At 40.4% G+C, this 26,656-nt stretch overlaps 1 long non-coding RNA gene across 1 annotated transcript; it reads right to left on the bottom strand.

The window, feature by feature from the left end:
- Positions 1–4,224: 4,224 nt before the first annotated feature.
- LOC133644207 (uncharacterized) lies at positions 4,225–25,942 on the bottom strand. The gene is made up of 4 exons (XR_009824740.1): positions 25,613–25,942; positions 24,070–24,139; positions 20,660–20,807; positions 4,225–4,547 (listed from the first exon to the last, which is right to left on the bottom strand). It is a non-coding gene; the product is annotated as an uncharacterized LOC133644207 (long non-coding RNA).
- Between the last annotated feature and the right edge of the window lie 714 nt (positions 25,943–26,656).

Raw genomic sequence — 26,656 nt, forward strand, 5'->3', positions numbered from 1 at the left:
ACCCAGAATCTTTTGCAGCACTAACTCTTTCGGGACGCTACAAAATACACCCCCGCTACCACCAAACCTCCCCCCCCCCCACACACACACACACACCTTGTAGCGTCCCGGAAGATTTAGTGCTACAAAGGGTTCTGGGTATTTGTTGTGTTGTGTTTATGTTGTGTTACAGTGCGGATGTTCTCCCGAAATGTGTTTGTCATTCTTGTTTGGTGTGGATTCACAGTGTGGCGTATATTTCTAAAAGTGTTAAAGTTTTTTATTTGGCTACCGTCAGTGTAACCTGTATCGCTCTTGATGAAGTATGCGTTGCATTCAATTGTGTGTGTGTTGGTGCTTCTGAGTAACCCCTGGCTGCAGCCCGCAGATCGAGGAGGGGCTTATTTTCCCTCAATGTGGGCGGGCTCAACGTTGAGCCCGCGGGCTCCATCTGGTGGCGGGGATCCGAATATGGAAAAAGGTTCATGTATTTGATAGACTTAGACATTCCTACTTTTAACTTGTCAAATGTGTTTTTTTACCATGAAAAAAAAAAATATATATATATATATATATATATATATATATATATATATATATATATATATATATATATATATATATATATATATATATATATATATATATATATATATATATATATATATATATATAAACCATAGCATTTACCATGAAAGAAAAAGAATAATAATTATATATAAACCATAGCATTTCCAAAAGAGTATAGACACATATTATTTTGCACACTCAATTATATTAGCTAAGTCAAATAAACCAAAGACAGAATACTTTGCATCATTGATTTTATTTTTCACCCCAGGTTAAAAATGTTTGATCTGTAAAGAAAAAAAAAATGTTGTAGCCTAGCCAAATACATTCCTTAAGCTTCCATAAATGTTTAACAATGGCAAGTATCAAGGTATTTTTCTGGCCCATAACAAGCAACCCTGTTCCCTGTTTCCAGTTCTGTTCATTTTCCACTGTCTAGAAAGGAAACCGATTGCGGTTCTTATAGGCACAATAACAATGCAAGATGTAAAACTAAGGTAATTGAAATAAGTGGAGGAATTACGCTTTAGTCTAGCAATAGTTGACTACAAGACTAATTAATCACATGACCTCTCACCTGTAGCCCTCCTTGCACTCGTCGCCGTTTTCTGTCCTGCAATCGGTCTTCTTTAGACCTTAGTGATTTAATGACAACATACATTCACTATGAAAACATTCATGTTGGTCTGTTGACCGTGAGTAAAACATTTTTTTTGTGATTTGTGATATTCAAAGCACTTACGGCATGGGGAAGTTCTGCAGGAGAGCGAGACACCACCATCTCCTAATTTGCAGCATGTTTTCCTTTGAAGAAGGAAATGCAGGAAGATGTTAATATCCATCCATCCATCCATTTTCTACCGCTTATTCCCTTCGGGGTCGCGAGGGGCGCTGGAGCCTATCTCAGCTACAATTGGGCGGAAGGTGGGGTACACCCTGGACAAGTCGCCACCTCATCGCACAGATGTTAATATGTTGTAAAAAAAATAACACCTTGTACACTAAGCATAATGTGTCACGATTTACACATACCTCTCTGAAATCACAATTGGCCCCCATTACAATGTACAGAGTGTACTGTAAGCCAAGAGGTACTGCTTAATATAATGTCAGGCGTATTCCCAAGGATACATTTTTTTCAATACAAATTAATCTGGTTTTAATGTAGCAAGCAAACATTTTGACAGACAACAGCAATGCTATAACATGCTGATTTGGTCTTACCATCAAAACAAACACGCCACAGTTGTTGGAGCACCCTTGCTTTGTTAGGCCCTGAGGTGTGAACAATGTATTTTAATAAAAGTATGGCAAGAAAATAGTAAAAAGTTAGCAAGTGCTATTATGTAATGTCTCACCTGGACATCATTCACACCAAGCTCTCTCCAGGGGCCAGAAGAGAGGCTGTGAGCAACGTGTCTGTACAAATAATAAGCGAAATAAAAGTCACTCAACTTCAATCAACTTTTGATTGAAAAGCACGCATAAACGCTTGGAACAAAGCCTGAACTGAATAAGGAAAAGGTTGGAACTTCAAATCAAAAAGTTTTCATAACAGGCTTAAACAGAACTGCCCGTCTCAAAAAAGATAAATAGTTCTGTTTCCATCTGTTTAAGGAATCAAAATAGTTGGAATATGGAATGGAATATTTTAGATCAAATAAAAACAGAACCATTAATTAAAACAAACAAAGGACAAGTGGTTTAAAACAGAACTACCACTGTCCAGGAGGTGCCCTAAAAACCTGAATAGACTGGTTCTACTCTCATCTCTCCAAGACATGAGACAGCTAGTGGAAGAAAACAAAGTCTTAATACGTGTATGATTATATGAGTGACATTCATAGATAACCACAGTGGCACAATAGTTAACTTTACCAGTTGTTCCTGGCTGTCTTGGAGTTTCTGTCCCCAGTATGCAGTGTGTGCTGAAAACTTGTGGAGACTAGGGAAGTCTCCATGAGGTCTCTGCTCACTGTCATCATTTACTAGTGTAGAAAGCAACAACCGAAAAATAAAATCAAGTGTGAAATGTCACATTTCTCATTTTAATGATGTGCAAAATAGAGCCAAAACTTTTTGATTTGAAGTTCCAACCTTTTCCTTATTCAGTTCAGGCTTTGTTCCAAGCGTTTATGCGTGCTTTTCAATCAAAAGTTGATTGAAGTTGAGTGACTTTTATTTCGCTTATTATTTGTACAGACACGTTGCTCACAGCCTCTCTTCTGGCCCCTGGAGAGAGCTTGGTGTGAATGATGTCCAGGTGAGACATTACATAATAGCATTTGCTAACTTTTTACTATTTTCTTGCCATACTTTTATTAAAATACATTGTTCACACCTCAGGGCCTAACAAAGCAAGGGTGCTCCAACAACTGTGGCGTGTTTGTTTTGATGGTAAGACCAAATCAGCATGTTATAGCATTGCTGTTGTCTGTCAAAATGTTTGCTTGCTACATTAAAACCACATTAATTTGTATTGAAAAAAATGTATCCTTGGGAATACGCCTGACATTATATTAAGCAGTACCTCTTGGCTTACAGTACACTCTGTACATTGTAATGGGGGCCAATTGTGATTTCAGAGAGGTATGTGTAAATCGTGACACATTATGCTTAGTGTACAAGGTGTTGTTTTTTTTACAACATATTAACATCTCTGCGATGAGGTGGCGACTTGTCCAGGGTGTACCCCCGCCTTCCGCCCAATTGTAGCTGAGATAGGCTCTAGCGCCCCTCGCGACCCCGAAGGGAATAAGCGGTAGAAAATGGATGGATGGATGGATATTAACATCTTCCTGCATTTCCTTCTTCAAAGGAAAACATGCTGCAAATTAGGAGATGGTGGTGTCTCGCTCTCCTGCAGAACTTCCCCATGCCGTAAGTGCTTTGAATATCACAAATCACAAAAAAAATGTTTTACTCACGGTCAACAGACCAACATGAATGTTTTCATAGTGAATGTATGTTGTCATTAAATCACTAAGGTCTGAAGAAGACCGATTGCAGGACAGAAAACGGCGACGAGTGCAAGGAGGGCTACAGGTGAGAGGTCATGTGATTAATTAGTCTTGTAGTCAACTATTGCTAGACTAAAGGGTAATTCCCCCACTTATTTCAATTACCTTAGTTTTACATCTTGCATTGTTATTGTGCCTATAAGAACCGCAATCTGTTTCCTTTCTAGACAGTGGAAAATTAACAGAACTGGAAACAGGGAACAGGGTTGCTTGTTATGGGCCAGAAAAATACTTTGATACTTGCCATTGTTAAACATTTATGGGAGCTTAAGGAATGTATTTGGCTAGGCTACAACATTTTTTTTTCTTTACAGATCAAACATTTTTAGCCTGGGGTGAAAAATAAAATCAATGATGCAAAGTCTTCTGTCTTTGGTTTATTTGACTTTGCTAATATAATTGAGTGTGCAAAATAATATGTGTCTATACTCTTATGGAAATGCTATGGTTTAGATATATATTTTTTTTAATTGTTTTTTCATGGTAAAAAAAAATACATTTGACAAGTTAAAAGTAGGAATGTCTAAGTCTATCAAATACATGAACCTTTTTCCATACTATGGTTTATATATTTTTTTTTTTATTGTTTTTTCATGGTAAAAAAAAAATACATTTGACAAGTTTTTTTTGTGGTTTTTTTTGCAAATATTTGTATTGAATTTTACAGTTAAAATCACATTTAACAGTCATACTTTGGTCACGCAAAACCTTCATACAATCGCACATCCACTCATACCCACTCACATGCACACTTGAGGAGAGAGGTGCACTTAAACTTTAACAATTCAAGGTTTACAGTATAAACAGTATTAGAAAAGATACCCAGATATTGTATATATATATATATCCATCCATCCCGCTCTGGCTCAGGATCAGCTACAGGCTATCCAGACCATAGTGGATGAACATTCCTCGGCATCAAGGATCCTCAGGAAGTGATCCCAAGATCCCCTCTCGAGGACCTCTCCAACGTTCACACTTAAAAAAGAAAAGGAAAGTCACAGAAGTTGATCAGATGTAAAACAATACAAAATAAAAAGACACAAAAAATAAATAAATAAATAAGCAAATAAACCGTGGCAAGGCCATATCAGAAGTAACAAAAAAAACACAATAATAGTGTAGGATCAATACAGAAAATAATGAAGATAATAAAAAAGGAATAAAACTACAAAAAAGATGGCAGATACATTTGACAAGTTAAAAGTAGGAATGTCTAAGTCTATCAAATACATGAACCTTTTTTCATACTATGGTTTATATATATATATATTTTTTATTGTTTTTTCATGGTAAAAAAAAATACATTTGACAAGTTAAAAGTAGCTTTATTGACGTTTGAGAATGTGTGCTGCCGGATCTCCGCCACCAGATGGAGCCCGCGGGCTCAACGTTGAGACCCGCCCACATTGAGGGAAAATAAGCCCCTCCTCGATCTGCGGGCTGCAGCCAGGGGCACTTGGGCGGGGACGGCGAGCAAGCGGCGACGCAATCGTGACCACGTGTGGGGATCGCGCACCTGGTCACAATCAGCTGATGATCCCCTAGCAGTGTTTAAGAAGGCGGCAGCCGAGGACGACGGGGGAAAAGGAGGTGGAGAGCCAGGAGTGCTGGAGGAGCGAGAGAGACTGAGCAAAAGACGCAGAAGACGCGGCCGGCTAAAAAGCTGACGAGACGGCGGAACGGGCAGCAGAGGGAGGCAAGTGCTGAAAAGCACAAAATACTTGATATTGAAAAATAAACAAAGTCACAACCCTGCTCGAAGCGAAGATGTCTCTATTTTTTTTTTTTTTTTTTGTCCTGTCCAGCTTCTCAGGCAAATCATATAGTTGATGTAGATGCCCATATCGGCTGTTCAGATTTACTTTACTAAAGAGAAGTGTAGGATACTTCTCTTGTTGCCTTATTTGTATTTGACTTTATTAAATGTATTTATATTATCATTTGGTGCAGCCGGGCCGTAGCAGGAGGGGATATAAAGAGAAAAAAAGGTAGACAGAGGGGGGAATTGTGGGGACAAGAGGGGATTAGACAGAGACACAAAACAACAACAGCAAACACAACAACAACAATAGAGCAACATCAGCAAATACGGCATGTACAAATATGATGGTAAAAGTAATAGCAAATAAGTAGTTAGCGAAAAAATAAAAAATAATACGGAAATGACAATGAGCATTATTACACTAAAAATGGAGCAATACAAATACCAACAGAAATAGCGCTATTGATAATGAACAATACCAATACTTTACCTTTATTACCAACAATACAGTTGTTCAAATGCAACAATACATATACGTAATGATAACTTGAGATACGAAAGAATGCAGAAAAATGGAGGGGAAGAAAGAGAAGCAACCTACATTAACCTTGTAGATTGTTATAGTAATAATAGGTTAAGCTTTGTCAGAGTTATATCCAGTTTACCCTAGGGCAACACCATTAATATATGTTTGATGAAACGTGATTATGTGCATGAGTGTATGTGTGCATATGTACTTGTATATGTACAGTATGTGTATATCTGTGTTTGTACAGTAAATGTATATGTACAGTATGTGTATATGTGTGTTTGTACAGTGAATGTATATGTATAGTGTGTGTATGTGTGTGTTTGTACAGTGAATGTATATGTACAGTATGTGTATACAGTATGTGTGTTTGTACAGTGAATGTATATGTACAGTATGTGTATACAGTGAATGTATATGTACAGTATGTGTATATGTGTTTGTACAGTGAGTGTATATGTACAGTATGTGTAAAAGTATGTGTTATAAATTCCCTTTGTCAGAAGATTAAGAGAAAGTTCCCTATTTAATATGATAATTGTTGAATATAATTGACTATATTATTGTTGACGTAAACAAGCTATTATTGTAGTCATGCACCTTTAAGTTGCGTCTGTTTTGTGTCAGGCAGTTTACCGGGCAGCTATGTTTACTTTCGGGGTCCTTCGGGCAGTGTGTCGAACAGTGTGTATGTGAGAGTGTGCTTAGCTGCTGCTGCTACAAAGTTATATATAAAGAAGAAGTTAAAAACGTAAAACGGTGTCCTTATTCCCTAACCGGAGTACGCTCACGGGTGAAGAGTCCCAGCACAACAACAACAACAACATCAGTTTAAACATATAGTTATTTAATAGTATGTTTGTACAGTGAATGTATATGTACAGTACGTGTATGTGTATGTTTGTACAATGAATGTGCGTGTGGATGTACGAACTTTGAGTGTGTTAATATGTACTGTATTTGTATATGTATGTGGGAGCGTAGGTACCTATGTATGTGTGTATGTATGTATGTGAGTATATGTGAATTTGTATGCACAATACATTTGACTCCCAGTGTGTGTGGGAGCCAGAGTACGGCCCCAGCCTCCCCGAGAGCCCAACCCACAAACAGTAGGTGTGGTGCCCAGGGAACCAGGGACCACCGCCCCCACGCAGCCAAGCCGGACAGCAACAGGAACCCCAGAGCCTGGCCCGCCGTGCCGCCCACAAGGGCCAGCAGCAGGCCACAGACAGACGCACCCGGAAGAGGACAAGGCACGAGAAAAGCAGGGGACAGCCAGACCCCAAGCCAGCGAGAGACCACACCCCACACGGGCAGAAAGGCGGGACGCCCCGCCTGAGGGGCCCGGAGACCCCCCGCAACCGGACGGGAAGACCGACCCCACCCCACCGGCAACCGGGCCCCCATGAGCCCACCCCCCACCCCCGGAGAGCGCGGCGAGGCCAGTCCCCGGCTGCCCCACCCAAGTCGGCCGCCACAGGACCACCCAGCACGGGGACACGGGAACCACCCACCCCACCCGCAGGGACCCCAACGATGGAGATGGAACAACCAGCAACCGCCCCGCCGAGTTCCCCCCCTAAAGTGGAGGAAAAAATAAAATAAAATAAAATTTAAAAAATAAATAAATTAATAAAATATATTTAAAAAAATAATAATAATAATAAATAATTAATTTTTTTTTTTTTTTTAAAGAATTAAAAGAAGATCACAGACATGCTGACCGTGGCGAAGTTGGTAGAGTGGCTGTGCCAGCAATCGGAGTGTTGCTGGTTACTGGGGTTCAATTCCCACCTTCTACCTTCCAAGTCACGTCCGTTGTGTCCTTGGGCAAGACACTTCACCCTTTGCCTCTGATGGCTGCTGGTTAGCGCCTTGCATGGCAGCTCCCGCCATCAGTGTGTGAATGTGTGTGTGAATGGGTAAATGTGGAAATACTGTCAAAGTGCTTTGAGTACCTTGAAGGTAGAAAAGCGCTATACAAGTATAACCCATTTATCATTATTTATTTATAACTGGCCGACTCGCAGCACCTCGGAAAACCTTGCAGCACCAAGCTACCACAGTAGACGCAGGGACTAGACCCAGTAGGCCCCAACCAAGACGGGCACCCGGAAGGGATGGACGGTGGGACCCAGGAGCTCCAGACACGAAGATGTCTCTATTTGATGGTCCATGGAACCAGCAAGACGGGACGAGTCTGTCACATTTGGCACCCAACGTGGCTGGACCATCGGGAGGACGATCTCCTGTGGGCCCTCGTGGGGGCGTTCACTGAACTGGCGACAGGCAGCCGCCAGCGTCTGGAAGGGTCCCGCCGACAATTGAAGCTCCTGCAGGTACTGGCGGGTCAGACGGGGGGGGGGGGGGGGGGGGGGGGGGGGCGAATGGCCCCCCACAGAAGAAGAAAAAGTGGTGGAAGAAGAAGAGGAGGAAAACCAATCATGTGCTCAACAAGAACAAGCAGATGACAAAGGTTGGGAGGAAATTGACAATGAAGAGTGGGATGAAGATGATGACGAAGATTGGGATGAAGAAGTGGAAGAAGAAGTGGTGGATGAAAAAGAGGAGGAAAACCATTCATATGCTCAACAAGAACAAGCTGATGACGAAGGTGGGGTGGAAATTGACGACGAAGAGTGGGATGAAGATTGGGATGAAGATGATGACGAAGAAGAGGATGAAGTGGACAAAGGAAAAGACAAAGAAGAAGAAAAAGACAAAGAAGGAAAAGGCAAAGACAAAGAAGGAAAAGACAAAGAAAAAGAAAAAGTCAAAGGCAAACAAGGTAAAGAAGAAGAAGAAGAAGAAAAGGACACGGGAGAAGAGAAAGACACAGAAATTGAGAAGACCGGGGCCACAGGGGGACTGGGCCGTCCCCACTTCCCGTTCCCTCGAAATGGGGGGAGGGGAGTAGGCTTGTGTCCGCCGATGGAGGACTGTGAGGAGGCGGGGCCGGAGGACCGACGGCGAGGCGTGCTGCGCCGAAGCCCGCTCCAAGGTGGCGGTCGAGGAGGCGGGGACGGCGAGCAAGCGGCGAGGCAATCATGACCAGGTGTGGGGATCGCGCTTTTGGTCAGATCAGCTGATGATCCCCTTGCGGTGTTTAAGAAGGCGGCAGCCGAGGACTACGGGGGAAAAGGAGGTGGACAGCCAGGAGTGCTGGAGGAGCGAGAGAGACTGAGCGAGCGAGAGAGACTGAGCAAAAGACGCAGAAGACGCGGCCGGCTGAAAAGCTGAAGAGACGGCGGAACGAGCAGCAGAGGGAGGCAAGTGCTGAAAAGCACAAAAGACTTGATATTGAAAATAAACAAAGTCACAACCCTGCTCGAAGCAAAGATGTCTCTATTTGATGGTCCATGGAACCCGCAAGACGGGACGAGTCTGTCATAGTATCATTTTTATTTTAATAAAAATCGAAAACGGGTCCCACAGACCCGAACACCACACAAGGGTTAATAAATAAATACAGCGTTTTAAAAGCATACACAATTTGTGTAAAAATATTAGTCTGTGGTTAAAAGGACTTGAAAGCACTCGAAACTCAAAATGCAGGACTTGGGACTTGACTTGAGACTTTCCAGTCTTGACTTTGGACTTGACTCGGGACTTGCCTGTCTTGACTCGGGACTTGATTCAAAACTTGAGGGCAAAGACTTGAGACTTACTTGTGACTTGCAAAACAACGACTTGGTCCCACCTCTGATAGGTAGTATCCCCCAACTGTCGAGAGCCCTCCCTATATATTGCGATCTTTGAAAAATGACAACAGCACTCCCCTTGTCAGCTGGTTTGATCACAATGTGTTTGCTTCTCTTTAGACTATGGAGGGCCTCAACTTCTTCACGTGTCAAATTGGGAGCGACCGCAGGTGCACAGCCCGAACCGCGCTGTAAGCTCATCAGACCGGACCATCGCCTGGAACTCCGGAGGTAAAAGTCCAGGTGAGGACTTCCAGTCGGAGCGGGCTGTAAAATGTCTGGGTCTGAGAGCCTCTTGTTTCTCAGAATACACCTCAAGTTTGACACGTCTATGGTAGTGCTGGAGGTCAGATTGAAGTTGATGATGCCAGTCACTACTAAGGTTAGTGGAAGGAACAAAGTTGAGGCCCTTATTGAGGAGGGAGATTTGTGAGGGGGTTGGCGTGAAATTATGGGCCCTAACCCCCCCGCGTGGTCGGGATTATGGGGATCCCAAGTTTAAATAACTAAGCCAGTGCTCGAGCATTAGCTTGGCCGTGTCCTGCGTTCAATGGACCAGGTCACGTTGGGTCTCAAAGTCCTGGCTGTTAAGGGCTGGGATGTGAGCATAATGGTTCCTGATGGGTTAGGGTTAGGGTTAGGTTAGGCCCTAACCTAACCCTAACCGTTAGGGTTAGGGTTAGGTTTTGGGGATAGGGTTAGAAAGAGAGCGAGAGAGAGACAGAGAGGGGGAGGAATGTGCACGGTCCATCAACAATCCGTCAAGGTTAGGCCACGCCAGACGCAGAACCCCCCGGAAGACCCCGAAGGAGACCAACGGCACCACCAACGGACAACACCCACAAAGTCAAACATTTTGCACCCCATTTAGACACCCCCCCGATGTATGGGGATTGTGGGTAGGCCCACCCATCTTCGGAACCAGCGTGTCAGCACATCGGTGGGGGATCCAAGATGGCGCCAGCTGAGGCTTGCCGTCTCTCGCTGTCAGCTTTGCTTGTTTTTGTGCTGTTCGCGTCTTTTGTTGTACCTGTCAACTCACTGTTTGTGTATGACCGCCAAACGCTGTTGGATCTTTGTCCCTCTCACACGGATATGATCAACTTCGACGTTAGTTTTTCTCACCTGGCCTTCCTTTTTCGCCCTCTGGCTCCTCTCCCCCGGCGGAAGCGTCATCGGCGCCGCGGTAAACGTGGCGGCCAGCTGGTGAAAGTTAGGGCACTCCTGGCCCGGCTTTCCGTGGCTTCCCGAAGGAGGTATGGACCGGTACCTGGTTTCTTCCTGCACCCACGTTTGCTGGATCCCGCCGGGTCCTGGATTGTTCCTGTCGTTGGTCTGCAGGGGGAAGCTCGCCCGCCGCGCTCCTGCTGTCCCCGCCCCCGGAGGTGCGGAGTGAATTCCCGCCACCTGCGGGCTCTGTGTCGGGCCCCATCCGGATCAGCAGCGGCCTTGGACGCGCCGGCCCCCGTTAAGTTCGGTCTTGTTAACGCAAGATCCTTGACAAACAAAACATTTATCCTGAAGGATTTATTCGTCTCCCGCGGACTGGACTTCCTCTGTGTGACGGAGACATGGCTGAGAACTGGTGAGTTCGCTCCTCTAAATTAACTTTTATCACCGGAGTGCTCGTATTTTAATTCTCCGCGGTCGTCTGGCCGAAAAGGAGGAGGATTAGCAGTTGTTTTTAAAAATGACTTTAAATGCCGTCAGATCCGCCTGCAATCCTCCTTTTCAAGCTTCGAACTATGCATGTTTGACCTGGGTCCTTCTGATGTCGTCCTGTGTGCCGTCGTTTACCGACCACCCAAGTACCACAAAGACTTCATAAATGACTTTTCTGAATTTCTGGCCGGAATTCTGCCCAAATATGATCGTGTTCTTATTGTTGGTGACTTTAATATTCACACCTGCTGCCCAGACGAACCTCTATCCAGGAGCTTCCTGAATGTCATTGACGCTTTTAATTTTGTACAGTCTGTATCTGGTTCCACACATGAACGTGGGCATACACTAGACCTTGTACTGTCTTATGGTTTTAATGTTGACAATGTCGTTGTTGGTGATGCTGTGTTTTCTGATCACAGTCCTGTTATGTTTAATTTAAGTTTGGACCCTGATGTGAAACCACTTGCCGTGCGTCATGGGCGTGTTATTAGGTCTGACACCGCAGCCACCTTCTCCCCTTTATTCGCTGTGTCCATGCAGAGTATATCACACTCTGCAGACACTGAACAATTGATGTGCTCTTTTCTTTCTACATGTTCTGAGGTTCTGGATAGTATAGCGCCCCTCAGAGCTATACGTCCAAAGCCAAAACAGGAGCCTTGGCTCAATGAAACCACACGCACAGCTCGGCGTGAGTGGCGAAGGGCGGAGCGCAAGTGGAAAGGGATCACTTGGAGGTTTCTTATCAAATTTTAAAAGAAAACTGTCAGAACTATCAAAGTGTGGTTAAAGCTGAGAAAAGAAAATATCTGTCAGACTTAATTTTAAATAGTATCAGCAAGCCACGTGTTCTTTTTAATACTATTAGTTATGTTCTTAATCCGAATCCAGCCACTTTACTGAGATGACAAGTGAAACTTGTGAAAAATTTATCTCCTTTTTTAACGATAAGGTTGCTTTTATTCGGGCAAATCTTTCTCGCTCTCCATTGAGTTTTAATGTGGCCACTCAGTGCTCGGCTGTGTTTAGTCAGTTTGAGCCTGTGTCCTTGCCTGAGCTTACAGGAATAGTCGACAAACTAAAACCCTCGTCCTGTCCCACAGACCCTGTCCCCCCTCGCTTTTTTAAAGAAATCTGGGACACTATTGACTTGTCTGTTAGGGACATCATCAACAGCAGCTTGATTTCTGGCTGTGTCCCCTCTTTTTGTAAAAGACAGAGGTGGGACCAAGTCATTGCTTTGCAAGTCACAAGTAAGTCTCAAGTCTTTGCCCTCAAGTCTCGAGTCAAGTCCCGAGTCAAGACAGGCAAGTCCCGAGTCAAGTCCAAAGTCAAGACTAGAAAGTCTAAGGTCAAGTCCCAAGTCCTGCATTTTGAGTTTCGAGTCCTTTCAAGTCCTTTTAACCACAGACTAATATTTTTACACAGATTGTGTATGCTTTTAAAACGCTGTATTTATTTATTAAAACAAGTGCATTTGAAATTGCAGGAAAAAAATGGTGCTGACATTGCAATTCATAATAGCACTATTAACCAGTCATTTTAATAGTTTAAACAATTTTAAACATTTAACTCATTCCTTTACAGAATAAACACATTTGCAAAAACAAACATTAACATACTATTGGTTGTATTTTATGAAAATAACATTACCACAAAGTTGAGAAGGAGCAAAGATCTTCAATATTTGTATGTGAGAATCACAAAGAAATCTTCTGGGGGAGGATGACACCCCTACAGGGGTTTGGTTTACAAACTTTCAGCCCCACCTAAAACAAAATTCACCAGCCGCCACTGATTATGATGCATTCTCATTTTAGGCAAAGTATAAGACAATACTTTCTTAACAGTATAATTGTAACCAGGAATAAGTCTTCAAGTAACAATATTCAAATACTAACATTGTTGGGTAAGACAGCATTTGGTTTTATTCTGAATCCAGTGAAACAGATTGGTGGTTTTAGCTGATATAAAGACTTTCAGGTGTTTATATATGTTTAAGTATTTGGCAGACGCTTTTATCCAAAGCGACATACATAAAAAATAGATATAAAACAATCACTGTAAACATTATCATTTAAGGGAAGAATGTAATACAAAATATCAATACAAAGTGTCAAGACAGAATAAACTCTCTACTGCTGCAGCAACAGAGTTACAGTCTATAGGTCCCTAAAATATATAGATATCTAATGTATTCATACATTGTTTATGTAGGATATACGCATGTATATATAATCTAATCATATTGTTTCTTCAATTTAAAAATAGCTGACCGTTTTTTTCCCCCTTCTCTGGGATTATATTCCCAGTTTTGATCTCGGACGTCTGGTCATTTATAGCGTATAAGAATATTATATTACTGTTAAGCAAACTATGAATAATAAAAACGCCAAAACATGTGTCCGTTATCATAGCTACTCGTATGACAAAAAAACGCGTGAAAATCAGTGGTATTCAGTGAGGTAAGATGAATTAAATTTGCTGACAGTTCATTGCTCCTGCCAAATGAATTGCACTGAGTGGAGCGGATCACCACTCCAAGATGGCGGCTCCGCGTCTCGTCTGCGCCAGTAGGCAGTAGCGCTCAATGCTGCGTACCCTTATAAGATGTCTATGGTTATAACGTTAGCAGTGAGTTTACAGCCTCACTGATTTAACTACACAGCAAATAAAAGTCATGTTACTTAGCCAATAAACGTTATCTTACATTCAAAACTTACCCTTCTTTGCGCAACTTCAAATGTCGAACGAAGTTGGAAGTTGTTGCGTCTCCGTCTGTAATATTCGAACTGCGTGATTTGCATACGGCAATTCGTTTTTTGTTGACCAAGTCGTAGTTTTTATACCCGAACGAAACCAACTTTGGCATTATTGTTTCTCACTGCCGCATTGTTTGACAACTCATGTTCGGTGGTTGTCCTGCAATTGGATTGGATGAGAGCTGTGGGATGAAAACAACGTAGATTTAATTTGATTGGCTGTTGTACTGACAGCACACACGCTGACAAGCAGCACACACGCTTATAGACACAGACGTGTAAAATGAAAGATACGGAGCGCTCCCAAATAACTTTTTAAGGTTTGGGTTTTGGGGAAAGTAGCAAGTCATGTCAAGTCAAAAGCCTCAAGTCCAAGTGAATTCACAAGTCATTGATGTTAAAGTCTAAGTCGAGTTGCAAGTCTCTTTACATTTTGTCAAGTCGAGTCTAAAGTCATCAAATTCATGACTCGAGTCTGACTCGAGTCCAAGTCATGTGACTCGAGTCCACACCTCTGGTAAAAGAGCTGTTGTCGAGCCTTTGATTAAAAAAACAGGTCTAGATCCGACAAGTTTGTCAAATTATCGGCCCATTTCCAAATTACCTTTTGTGTCAAAAATTCTGGAGAAATGTGTTTTAGCGCAACTGCAGCCTTTTTTAGATGAAAATAGCACTTTAGATCCATTTCAGTCTGGATACAAGGCTTTGCACAGTACTGAATCTGCACTTTTAAAGGTTTTTAATGACTTGCTTTTAATGTCTGATTCTGGTAGCTCTGCCATTTTAGTGCTTTTAGATCTTACAGCTGCCTTTGATACAGTCGACCACACAATTCTTTTAGACCGCCTGAGAGACTGTGTGGGTGTCAGGGGGACTGCATTAGAGTGGTTCAGATCCTACCTGTCAGAGAGATCCTTCTCTGTCAGGCTGGGGGACGCCACCTCTTCTTCTGCTCCGCTTTACTGTGGTGTCCCCCAGGGATCCATTCTAGGCCCCATCCTGTTTTCCTTGTACATTCTCCCTCTTGGAGAGATTTTTAAGAAACATGGAGTGTCTTATCACTTTTATGCAGATGACTGCCAAATTTATATGCCAATTTCAAAAGGCCACGGCCCCCTGACACCCCTTCTCAACTGTCTATGTCAGGGGTCGGCAACCCGCGGCTCCGGAGCCGCATGCGGCTCCTTGACCACTCTGATGCGGCTCAGCTACATGCATGCCGACCCCCTCGATTTTCCCAGGAGACTTATGGATGTCAGTGCCTCTCATAGACTACTCCCAGGAAAAAATATTCCTATTAACACTCTAATTACTATATAAAGGGCGTGCCCTAATTGCATTGCAGTAATTGTCCTCTATAGCATTTACTTACAGCGTGCCAGGGCAGCCACATGTTGCATGTTGTCATTACTTGCTCACACAGGAGACAGCAAAGCATACTTACTCATCAGCCACACAGCTTACACTGACGGTAGCCGTATCAAACAACTTCAACATTGTTACGTTACAAATATGCGCTACACTGTGAACCCACACCAAAAAAGAATGAAAAACACATTTCTGGAGAACATCCCACTGTAACACAACATAAACACAACACAACCATTACCCAGAATCCCATGCAGTCCTAACTCTTCCGGTCTACATTATACACCCCGCTACCACCAAATCCCCCCACACATCAACCCCCCCCTCTTCGTGGTTGGTTGAGCGGAAGAGTTAGGGCTGCATGGGATTCTGGGTATTGGTACCGTCAGTGTAAGATGTGTGGCTGCTGAGTTAGTAGCCTTGCTGTCTCTTACGTGAGTAAGCTTAAGCTGAATTCCACTTGTGGCCGAGCAGGTACACTGATTGGGCAGACTGTAGAGGGCGCCAAATGCAGTGTCATCACACTCTGATATTCGAGAGTCTCCCGGGAAAAATGAGAGGGTTGGCAAGTGTGACGCAAGCGACATTCATCCAAAACTCGCGGGCTGCACTAACATCAAATTCCCACATTAAAGTGCGTGCCGGTGCGTGTGTCTGAGACCCCTGGTTAACATAGCACAAAGCATGTAAGCTTTGTATGCGGTGTTTTTCATTTTAAATTTTAAAAACATTTTTGTGGCTCCCATTACTTTCTTTAATGTGTGAAACTTGCCAAAATGGCTCTTTGAGTGGTAAAGGTTGCCGACCCCTGGTCTATGTGATGTCAAGGCTTGGTTAGCCCAGAATTTTTTAATAATGAATGAGGGAAAAACGGAAATTTCAGTTTTTGGTCCGGCCCTCACTGACTTGGGACCATTGCAAAATTATGTGCGTCCCAAAGTCACCAGCCTTGGCGTCACTATAGACAGCGATTTAAAATTTTAAAAACAAGTCAATGGCGTTTTAAAATTGTGTTTTTATCATCTTCGTCTTTTAGCAAAGGTAAAACCATTTTTATCTTTTAACCTTTTTGAACAAGTCGTGCATGCTTTTATTTCAAGTCGCCTGGAATACTGCAATGCACTTTATGCTGGCATTAGCCAAAAAGCTCTCTCCCGGTTGCAGTTAGTCCAGAACGCGGCAGCACAATTTTTAACAGGGGCCAGGAAACGCCAGCATATAACCCCAATTCTTCAGAGTTTGCAGTGGCTCCCTGTTCATTTTAGAATTGATTTTAAATCATTGCTGTTTGTTTTTAAAGCTTTACATGGACTGGCACCTCAGTATATCTCGGACCTCATCCAAATTTACACTCCTGCGCGCGCTCTGAGGTCCGAGAGCCAGCCGCAGCTCGTGGTGCCCAGGACGAGACTTAAAACCAGGGGAGACAGGGCCTTCTCTGTGGTCGGCCCTAAACTCTGGAACACTCTGCCCCTCCATGTTCAAACTGCTTCCACAGTGGAGTGTTTTAAGTCTCGTCTTAAGACCCACTTTTATTCTTTGGCTTTTAACACTACGTGAGTTGTGTGTTCTTCTGTCCTCTGTTGTCCTGTGTGGTTTTTTTTATAAATTGTGATGTCTATTTTACTGTTTTAATTGGTTTTACCCTTTAAAAATCGCTTTTAATCATATTTATTTTTTATATTGTCTCTGTATTGGTTTTCTATTAATTTATTATTTGTTTTTATTCAGTCATTGGTGTAGCATAATATTGTTTTTAATATTGTTTTTAATATTGTTTTTAATATTGTTTTTAATATTGTTTTTAATATTGTTTTTAACATGGCTGTGCAGCACTTTGGAAACATTCTTGTTGTGTAAATGTGCTATATAAATAAAGTGGATTGGATTGGATTTATTTCTAGACTTCTAGAGTGTTTGATTATCACATCACTCTAAATGTATAAAAAATAAAGTTCACAAACATAAACAGGGATCCTAGTGGGCCAGGCCAATATTTCCTTATCTCTAAACTAAAACTGGGGAAATGTGTAGAGTGTTCTGGGCTTCAGACATGATTTTATTTCAGAATTCCTTGAGAGAAAAAATGCCTGGTTAGGCTTTGGTATGTAAAAATAAAGTTAAAGTACGTATTTCGTTTACAGCTATGTTGTTATTATGCTGTTTGTTACTTATGTATGTTATGTTGCAGCTATTTAAAATAGTTTTGCCAATTTGTTCTGGCCTGAAATAAGTTGGCCCTTTGAAACATATATTTGTCTTTGTGTGTTGTATGTAGACCACATTGCTTAGCAGAGTTCAGTGATGCAAATGCATGTCAAGTTGATCAACACATTGTATTATTCTCCAGTGCAATAACAGTACTGAAATGAAGGCTAAAAGGGCATTAATGGGAGCTTTAAAAAAAGAAGTAACTAAATAGTTACTTTTCACAGTAACGCATTACTTTTTGGTGTAAGTAACTGAGTTAGTAACTGAGTTACTTTCGAAATAAAGTAACTAGTAACTGTAACTAGTTACTGGTTTTCAGTAACTAACCCAACACTGCATACAAACATGTCAAAAAAAAGGTAGCAACCATGGTGACATCCCACACTTCTAGTAGACGTGCTCTTTTTTTCCCACTCACTCGCTCCTCGTCTGTTTTACCGTCAGCAGTTCCGGAATTCGCATGCACGTTGCGCAGCACATTAATTGTTTTCTTTTTTTTAATTTTGGGACGGCCTGGCTTTGTTGTTAGAGTAGCCGTGCCGGCAACTTGAGGGTTCCAGGTTCAATCCTCGCTTCCGCTATCTGAGTCACTGCTGTTGTGTCCTTGGGCAAGACACTTTACCCACCTGCTCCCAGTGCCACCCACATCGGTTTAAGTGTAATTTAAATATGTAGATAATGGGTTTCACTATGTAAAGCGCTTTGAGTCTCTTGAGAAAAGCACTATATAGAAATAATTCACTTCAATTATTATATTTTCATGATAGTAAGAAGCCATGATTAAAATTGAAATAAAAATTTGATTAATTGTCCAGCTCTACTTTATAGTGACGTCTTTCGAAGGAGAATGTCTTGTTCAGCAAGAAAAGAACAACAAGCATTAACATCAGCTTATCTTACTGGATAGATGCTAGGGCTGGGCGATTACATGATTGTGATTGGTGATTGTGATACATTTCTGGTCAATCACGGTGATCAGCTGTGCACAAGCATAAACTCAATCCAACATGAGGTAACAGCCAATCAGAGTCAAACTTTTACTGCCCAACATTCGTTTACAAGTTATGCAGAAGTAAACAGAATGACTAAACTTGAAACTTAACATGTAGCTGAGGGCAGCAAAATAAATGTCAGCATGTGGGTCCATGGCCACATTTGTCTACTAGCAGGTGAGAGATGCATGAATTATAATCTACAATTGACTTTTAGTAAGTTTGAGACCAAACAGAAGTGTGTCAACAATAGCAGCATAAGCTAGTATTAGCTCACTGCTATTAATGCACCACTAAAATAGTCTGTCTGCCTTGGCGCTTATAATAACAATATCACTCATATTTGGTTCATTTTCAGGTCACGACATGTAAATGGAGTATTGTTGGTGCTTTTTGGATGTTTTTAGAGAGTATAATGAGAGGACCCTGCATTTGTTAATAACTCAATTGTTAGATATTTATTTACCATTTAGAATACAAAATAAAAACATATGTGTTCTTGTCTTACATAAGGATTGTGAATGATAAACAGCACAATTGTTACGAATTTCCAGTATGACTGATCTAATAAAATGGTCAAAGTGCAGAAGCGTTCCTCCAGTGACGTAGAATCTACGGAAATTACCAAAAGTTTTCGGAGCAGAATATTCAAAATGGCCGACTGAATTTGTGGCATTTTAGACGGTATTTTCACATACTTTGTGGATTGTAAATACAATTGGTTATGGTTTACTGGATACAATGAAACACAATCAAGCATATAAAGTCAACTTGTTTTTACACTGTGCTGCTACTTTCATTCTTTCTTTCTTTTGTTTATTGCGAACATGAACACACTTACAGTATAATACATCACACAATTTCATATAATTTCACTTTACATCATGTCCGAAAAGGAGTAGGAAGAAGCAAAGCTTATTTAATCCTACCCCTTTCCCACTTCAGAGCGTTTACAATTATATAGAATCATTTACTGACCTTTTTATATAATAAAATAACATCTGTGAATTAGTATACACAACAGTTTTGTAATATGTAATTAATTAATTCAGTCATTATTAACATACTGAGATGAAGAATATCTTATTTTCAATAAGGTTGAAAGTATTTCTCATAATTCTTCTTTGTACTTTGTAAGCACTATTATTTTGAACAACCTCTTAAAGTGGATCATATCAGAACATTGTTTAACTTCTTTACTTAATCCATTCCATAATTTAATTCCACATACTGATATGCTAAAATGTTTTAAATTATTTTTTCATCTAAGGTTATATTTCTCGTCTTTAGTTGAGAAGAATTGTTGTACATTCTTTGGTAGCAAGTTATAGTTTATTCATTATTGAAATGTTTTTTGCCACCTTATGTTGTATGTTTTGTATATGAGATTTCCAGTTCATTTGATCATCTATTAATACTCCCAAAAATCTTGTTTCTTTTACCCTTTCAACGTCTACTCCGTCTATTTGCATTTGTGTATGATGTTCTTTTCTACTGTTACCAAATAGCATTATTTTAGTTTTACTGAGATTCAAAGATAGTCTGTTTTTGTCAAACCATCTTTTTAATTTGTTCAATTCTTCTGTTATTATTTGTATTATCTTCTGTGTGTTTAAATGTCTTCATTGGTAAGTCAATAACTGGACAGCTTCTAAGACGATATAGTTTGGCCACCAGTGTTGAAATAACTAATGTATCCTTGTGTGTGCTTTCTTTTACTTAAAAGCATGTCAACTCAAAGAGTTTATGACATTGTTATGTTAAAGTCCTTTTTCTTATTTAATTCACTTTATTTACTCAGCATGTTAATACAATGTTGAACTAATCTCTAGTTTGTTTGTTTTTTTAGTACAGATGTTTTAAAAGTGGCAAGTTGAAAATTAGATTACAAATTGTGATATTGAGATCGGATGATAACAAAAATAATTGTGATCCTTTTACGATACTGCCCAGCCCTACTAGATACTACTACGTACCTGATACACTCATGATGAGGAAAAGGCAACACAACTGTCTCATTTTATGACATTTAGAGACAATAATTAGATAAAAAAATATGCAAGTTAAACAGTTTCAACCAAATTAATTTCTTACCATCTGAGTCTTGAGCCTGACTTCTACTGACTTGTGACTCCTGACCAGGTGCCACTGTTGAGGATGAACTATCAGACATTGACGGCATGTAGTCACTTTCTGGATCGTTGCTGGATTCAGATAAAGAGCCATCTGTGACACTGTCTATCTATAAAGAAATAAATCAAACATTTTACTGACGCTAAACTAACTTGTGAATTCTTTATAAAAATTCAGATAAAAACTATTGAAAGATTGAAACAAACAAAATAATTATCTACCAAAACATCTCATATGTTTTATCCCTAAAATAAACACTTTCTCAATGCTAAGTGTGCAGTAAAAATAGTGACCAGATTTTTTTTCATGTTCTAGGCCACAACAAAATGAGAAACAAGTCAAAGCATAGATATATATATATATATATATATATATATATATATATATATATATATATATATATATATATATATATATATATATATATATATATATATATATATATATATATATATATATATATATATATATATTAGGGCTGGGCGATATATCGATATGCGCAATATATCGCAGGTTTGTCTCTGTGCGATATAGAAAATGACTATATCGTGATATTGGAGTATACGTTCTCACACAGTTGCTTTTAGCTCAGGGGTGGGCAATTAATTTTTACCGGGGGCCGCATGAGCAACCCGAGCACTGCTGGAGGGCCACATCGACAATATTTCAATTACATTTTGCTCAATATTATTTTTGATGTATACCGTACGATAAATAATAATAATAATAATAATAATTAATAATAATAGTAATACTTCAACATAGTGTGTGTAACAGCATTCCATGACTAATATAAATAAATTAACATTAATAATAAATGACAGTAAAATAAGCACACGTATGACTGAGGAGTCATAGTGTAACTTTGTGTGGTGTTTGAGTTGTCCGACTTTTTGTGTGGCCATAAACGTACCAGTGGTTTAGTGGTATGCGTGTTGGTGACAGATGACAAGTTGGTTTTGGCCTGGTTTGTACGGCAGAAAATGACTAGTTTTTTTAGATAGAAGTGTTTTACTCATGTTTTTGGTGTGGTTATGTCCGAATATAAACAGTTTTGCTCAATAAAGTGATCGATATAATTCCTGTCCTCGAAGCATCTGGATAGACGTTACAATAATTGAACGGTGTTCAATTGAACGGTGTTGACGAACACCGTTAGGGCCACTTGTTGTCACTGTCACTCAAAGTTGCATTGCAAAATTACATAGAATAAATATGTTTATTTTGTTTAGAATTCAGATGGGATTTGATTTGGTGCGCGGCATATATTTGCTGTGCGCAGCGGACGCTTGAGCAGTGCGCAATTGTGCAGGCACGCACCTTAAAGGGAACGTTGCTTGGCAGTCCATGTCTTGTTGAAAACACGCTATTCGTCATCAACTTTTCTCTTTTTAGCGTCTTGGGTGTAAACCGTGCATCACTTGTCGCTGCATGTGCACCTTCACTCGCAGGTTACACACGGACACACGCCCATAAATAACTTTTCAAAATAAAAGCAGCACAGTTGTTTTGCGCGCACGACATAGATGTTTTTTCAACTTTATTTTGTAATTTGTGATTGCAGCTGTTCACATTCACTCACAATCACGCACACGCATACGTCCACACGGAAGTAATACAAATAACGATTTTCAAAACAAAAGCAGCACCGTTGTATTGCACACTCGACATAGATACTTTTTAAAATTTTATTTTGTAATTTATAATTGGCCTAACGCGGGCCGAACAGGGACGCACAAAGGGCCGGATGCGGCCCGCGGGCCGCAGAATGCCCAGGTCTGTTTTAGCTGCTGGCATTACACTACATGCTCTCCTCGCTCTTTCCTGTCTCTCCTTCTCACAGACAGCAAGCGCAGCTTCTACACACGTCACATACTGTCACGTCATACGTCACATACGTATTCGCCCTCGCGCAGCAAAGAGGTAGCAGCATGGCTCACGTTAGCTGTGATGCTAGCGGTAATACGAGCGAAAGAAGGTGCGAATCTGGTAACTAAAGAAGGAATAATTAATTCCCCCAAAAAACACCTGGGGGTCCATCGTCTGGCGGTGGTTTGGCTTCAAGTGGGAATATGTCGAACAGACAACCGTAATTTGTCAAGTGTGGGGCGAAAGCGTTGGTGTAAAAAGGAGCATTACTGCTAATATGTAGCATCATTTGAAAAGTCAGTGATGTACCCCCTGCGAACATTTTTTTAATTCAAGTACCCCCTAATCAGAGCAAAGCTATTTTGGTTGAAAAAAAAGAGATAAAGAAGTAAAATACAGCACTATGTCATCAGTTTCTGATTTATTAAATTGTATAACAGTGCAAAATATTGCTCATTTGTCTTTCTTGAACTATTTGGAAAAAAAGATATAAAAATAACTTAAAAAACTTGTTGAAAAATAAACAAGTGATTCAATTATAAATACAGATTTCTACACATAGAAGTAATCATCAACTTAAAGTGCCCTCTTTGGGGATTGTAATAGAGATCCATCTGGATTCATGAACTTAATTCTAAACATTTCTTCACAAAAAAAGAAATCTTTAACATCAATATTTATGGAACATGTCCACAAAAAATCTAGCTGTCAACACTGAATATTGCATTGTTGCATTTCTTTTCACAGTTCTTTTTGACAGACATTTTAGTGAGGGTCAAACCATCGTGGCATGGGGGAAACTCTGGGTTTATGGTAATGAATGGAATAGCCTACTTGATTTGATGTTCAGTTTATGAACTTACATTCATATTTTGTTGAAGTATTATTCAATAAATATATTTATAAAGGATTTTTGAATTGTTGCTATTTTTAGAATATTAAAAAAAAATCTCACATACCCCTTGGCATACCTTCAAGTACCCCCAGGGGTACGCGTACCCCCATTTGAGAACCACTGTGCTAGAGAATGAACAGTGCTTACTCCGCATGTCAACATCTCCGTTCAGTGCCACACGCCCACACCATCAAAATGCTGAGGCAAACATTTCCAGATCAACACCGTATGAAATTTTTTTTGATTTTTTTAGTTGTGATTTCCTTCTCTGCATGAAAGTTTTAAAGTAGCATATATTAATGCAGTATGAAGAAGAATTTTTTAATGTAGACACATATAATCATCATACTAATATGATTATATGCATATAATACATAAAATAATAATAATAATAATGAAAGGTAAATAAAGCATTAAATAGTCTCAAATTAATTAATTAAATAAAAAAACAGTATATAAAATATATACATCAGCAAATAACAAAATATATATTAAGAAAAAGGATCCTTAATATGTGCAGCAATATACCTCACTTTTCCCACTCACATCAACTCATTTTATATTTTTTCTACAATAAACTATGCCAAAAAACTCATAACAGACATACCTTTTTTTTTTATGGAAACAAAAACAACAGGGCGTCACACACAGTCCACAGTAAACAGGATCTCTCTCCACTAAAGAATAAAGAAAGAAATAATACACACTCATATTAATGTCACAGCGGCACACAAGATGTCCACACAGACACGCAGCAGACTTTTTGACCCGTGCGCAAACTCACGAGACCTGGAAACCCCGTAATAACTGCCGCTAACATTAAGCTAATTAAAGGCCTACTGAAATGAAATGTTCTTATTTAAACGGGGATAGCAGATCCATTCTATGTGTCATACTTGATCATTTCGCGATATTGCCATATTTTTGCTGAAAGGATTTAGTAGAGAACATCAATGATAAAGTTCGCAACTTTTGGTCGCTGATAAAAAAGCCTTGCCTGTACCGGAAGTAGGTTAAAGAGCTCCTCACATCTGCACATTGTTTACACCAGCAGCGAGAGCGATTCGGACCGAGAAAGCGACGATTACCCCATTAATTTGAGCCAGAATAAAAGATTTGTGGATGAGGAAAGTGAGAGTGAAGGATTAGAGTGCAGTGCAGGACGCCAGGGTGTATATTTTTTCGCTCTGACCGTAACTTAGGTACAAGGGCTCATTGGATTTCACACTTTCTCCTTTTTCTATTGTGGATCACGGATTTGTATTTTAAACCACCTCGGATACTATATCCTCTTGAAAATGAGAGTCGAGAACGCGAAATGGACATTCACAGTGACTTTTATCTCCACGACAATACATCGGTGAAGCACTTTAGCTCCGGAGCTAACGTGATAGCATCGTGCTTAACTGCGGATAGAAACAGAAGAAACATGCCCCTACTACTATTACTACTATTACTTCTACTATCAGGAGACACCGAACCAAACCCTGGACCTGTAACCACACGGTTAATGCTGTCCAGCCTGGCGAAGCTGTTGCTAACGACGCCATTGAAGCTAACTTAGCTACGGGACCTCGACAGAGCTATGCTAAAAACATTAGCTCTAATACACCGATCCCACCTACAGTTTTCTTCTTTGCTGTCTCCATTGTTCATTAAACAAATTGCAAAAGATTCACCAACACAGATGTCCAGAATACTGTGGAATTTTGCGATGAAAACAGACGACTTAAGCTGGCCACCGTGCTGTTCCAATATGTCTGCTTCAATCCGTGATGTCACGCGCAAACGTCATCATACCGAGACGTTTTCAGCAGAATATTTCGCGGGAAATTTAAAATTGCACTTTACTAATCCAACCCGGCCGTATTGGCATGTGTTGCAATGTTAAGATTTCATCATTGATATATAAACTATCAGACTGCGTGGTCGGTAGTAGTGGGTTTCAGTAGGCCTTTAAGCTAATCCACACATAATTTAGCATATAAAAGTCTGTTTTTTACAACAATTTAACAAACATAATTCGGGAATTCAACCCGCATGCTTATCAACAAGACACAAGACAGTGTGCATTCTTATAGAATACGTTAAGAGCGACAACCAAAAAGTTTATAAAAAAATAAGAGGAGAGAGACATAAACGTGACTTACCAGCTCCGAGTATGAGGGGCCGTTAGGGACATTATTCAGAATTACCTCTTACATACACTACTGAAATGCTCTCACATAAACAACTGAAATCTTTTTCTTTTATACACACTACTGAAACACTCTTATAAACACTACTGAAATGCTCTTACATACACTACTGAAATGCTCTCACATAAACAACTGAAATCTTTTTCTCTCACACACCCTACTGAAACTCTCTTATAAACATTACTGAAATGCTCTTACATATACTACTGAAACACTCTTATATAAACACTACTGAAACACTCTTATAAACACTACTGAAATGCTCTTATAAACACTACTGAAACGCTCTTATAAACACTACTGAAATACTCTTACATACACTACTGAAACACTCTTATAAACACTACTGAAACACTCTTATAAACACTACTGAAACGCTCTTATAAACACTACTGAAACACTCTTATAAACACTACTGAAACATTCTTACATACACTACTGGAACACTCTTATAAACACTACTGAAATGTTTTTGTTTCACGCACACACACACACATACCTGGAATTATTTTTCACTAGTATGTATAAACGGATTTCACCCGTGTGTGTGTGTGTGCTTTTTACACGTGTGTGTAAGGCACAACAATTTCAGTAGTATGTGTGCAAAGATTTCAGTTATGTGTTTGAGCGCATCTTACCACTGTGTATACGAGCATTTTACCACTACGTGTAAAAGCATCTTACTAGTGTGTGTGAGCGATGTTGCATTCCGGTTCCGGTATAATCCCCGCCCCTTTTCAGACAAGTTTATTTTTATTTTTTTTAAAGCCAAGTTGTGGACAAAATGTCTGCCGACAAGTAGCTTAACCGAGGCGGGAGCTCCACTTCATAATTTGAGGGCTTCAGCGGAGAATATAAGAACACTTTCAATGCAACAAGGGTCGGGCTGCCGCCATGCGTCTCCCCCGCAGGACGCGGCACCTGAGCGGCCACACAGCGGTGCCTTTCTCCTCCCGACAGCCAAGCAGCCTGGAGCACTCGTTCCATTGCGAGTTT

Source organism: Entelurus aequoreus, linkage group LG27 (assembly GCF_033978785.1).
Source record: "Entelurus aequoreus isolate RoL-2023_Sb linkage group LG27, RoL_Eaeq_v1.1, whole genome shotgun sequence".
Taxonomy (NCBI): domain Eukaryota; kingdom Metazoa; phylum Chordata; class Actinopteri; order Syngnathiformes; family Syngnathidae; genus Entelurus; species Entelurus aequoreus.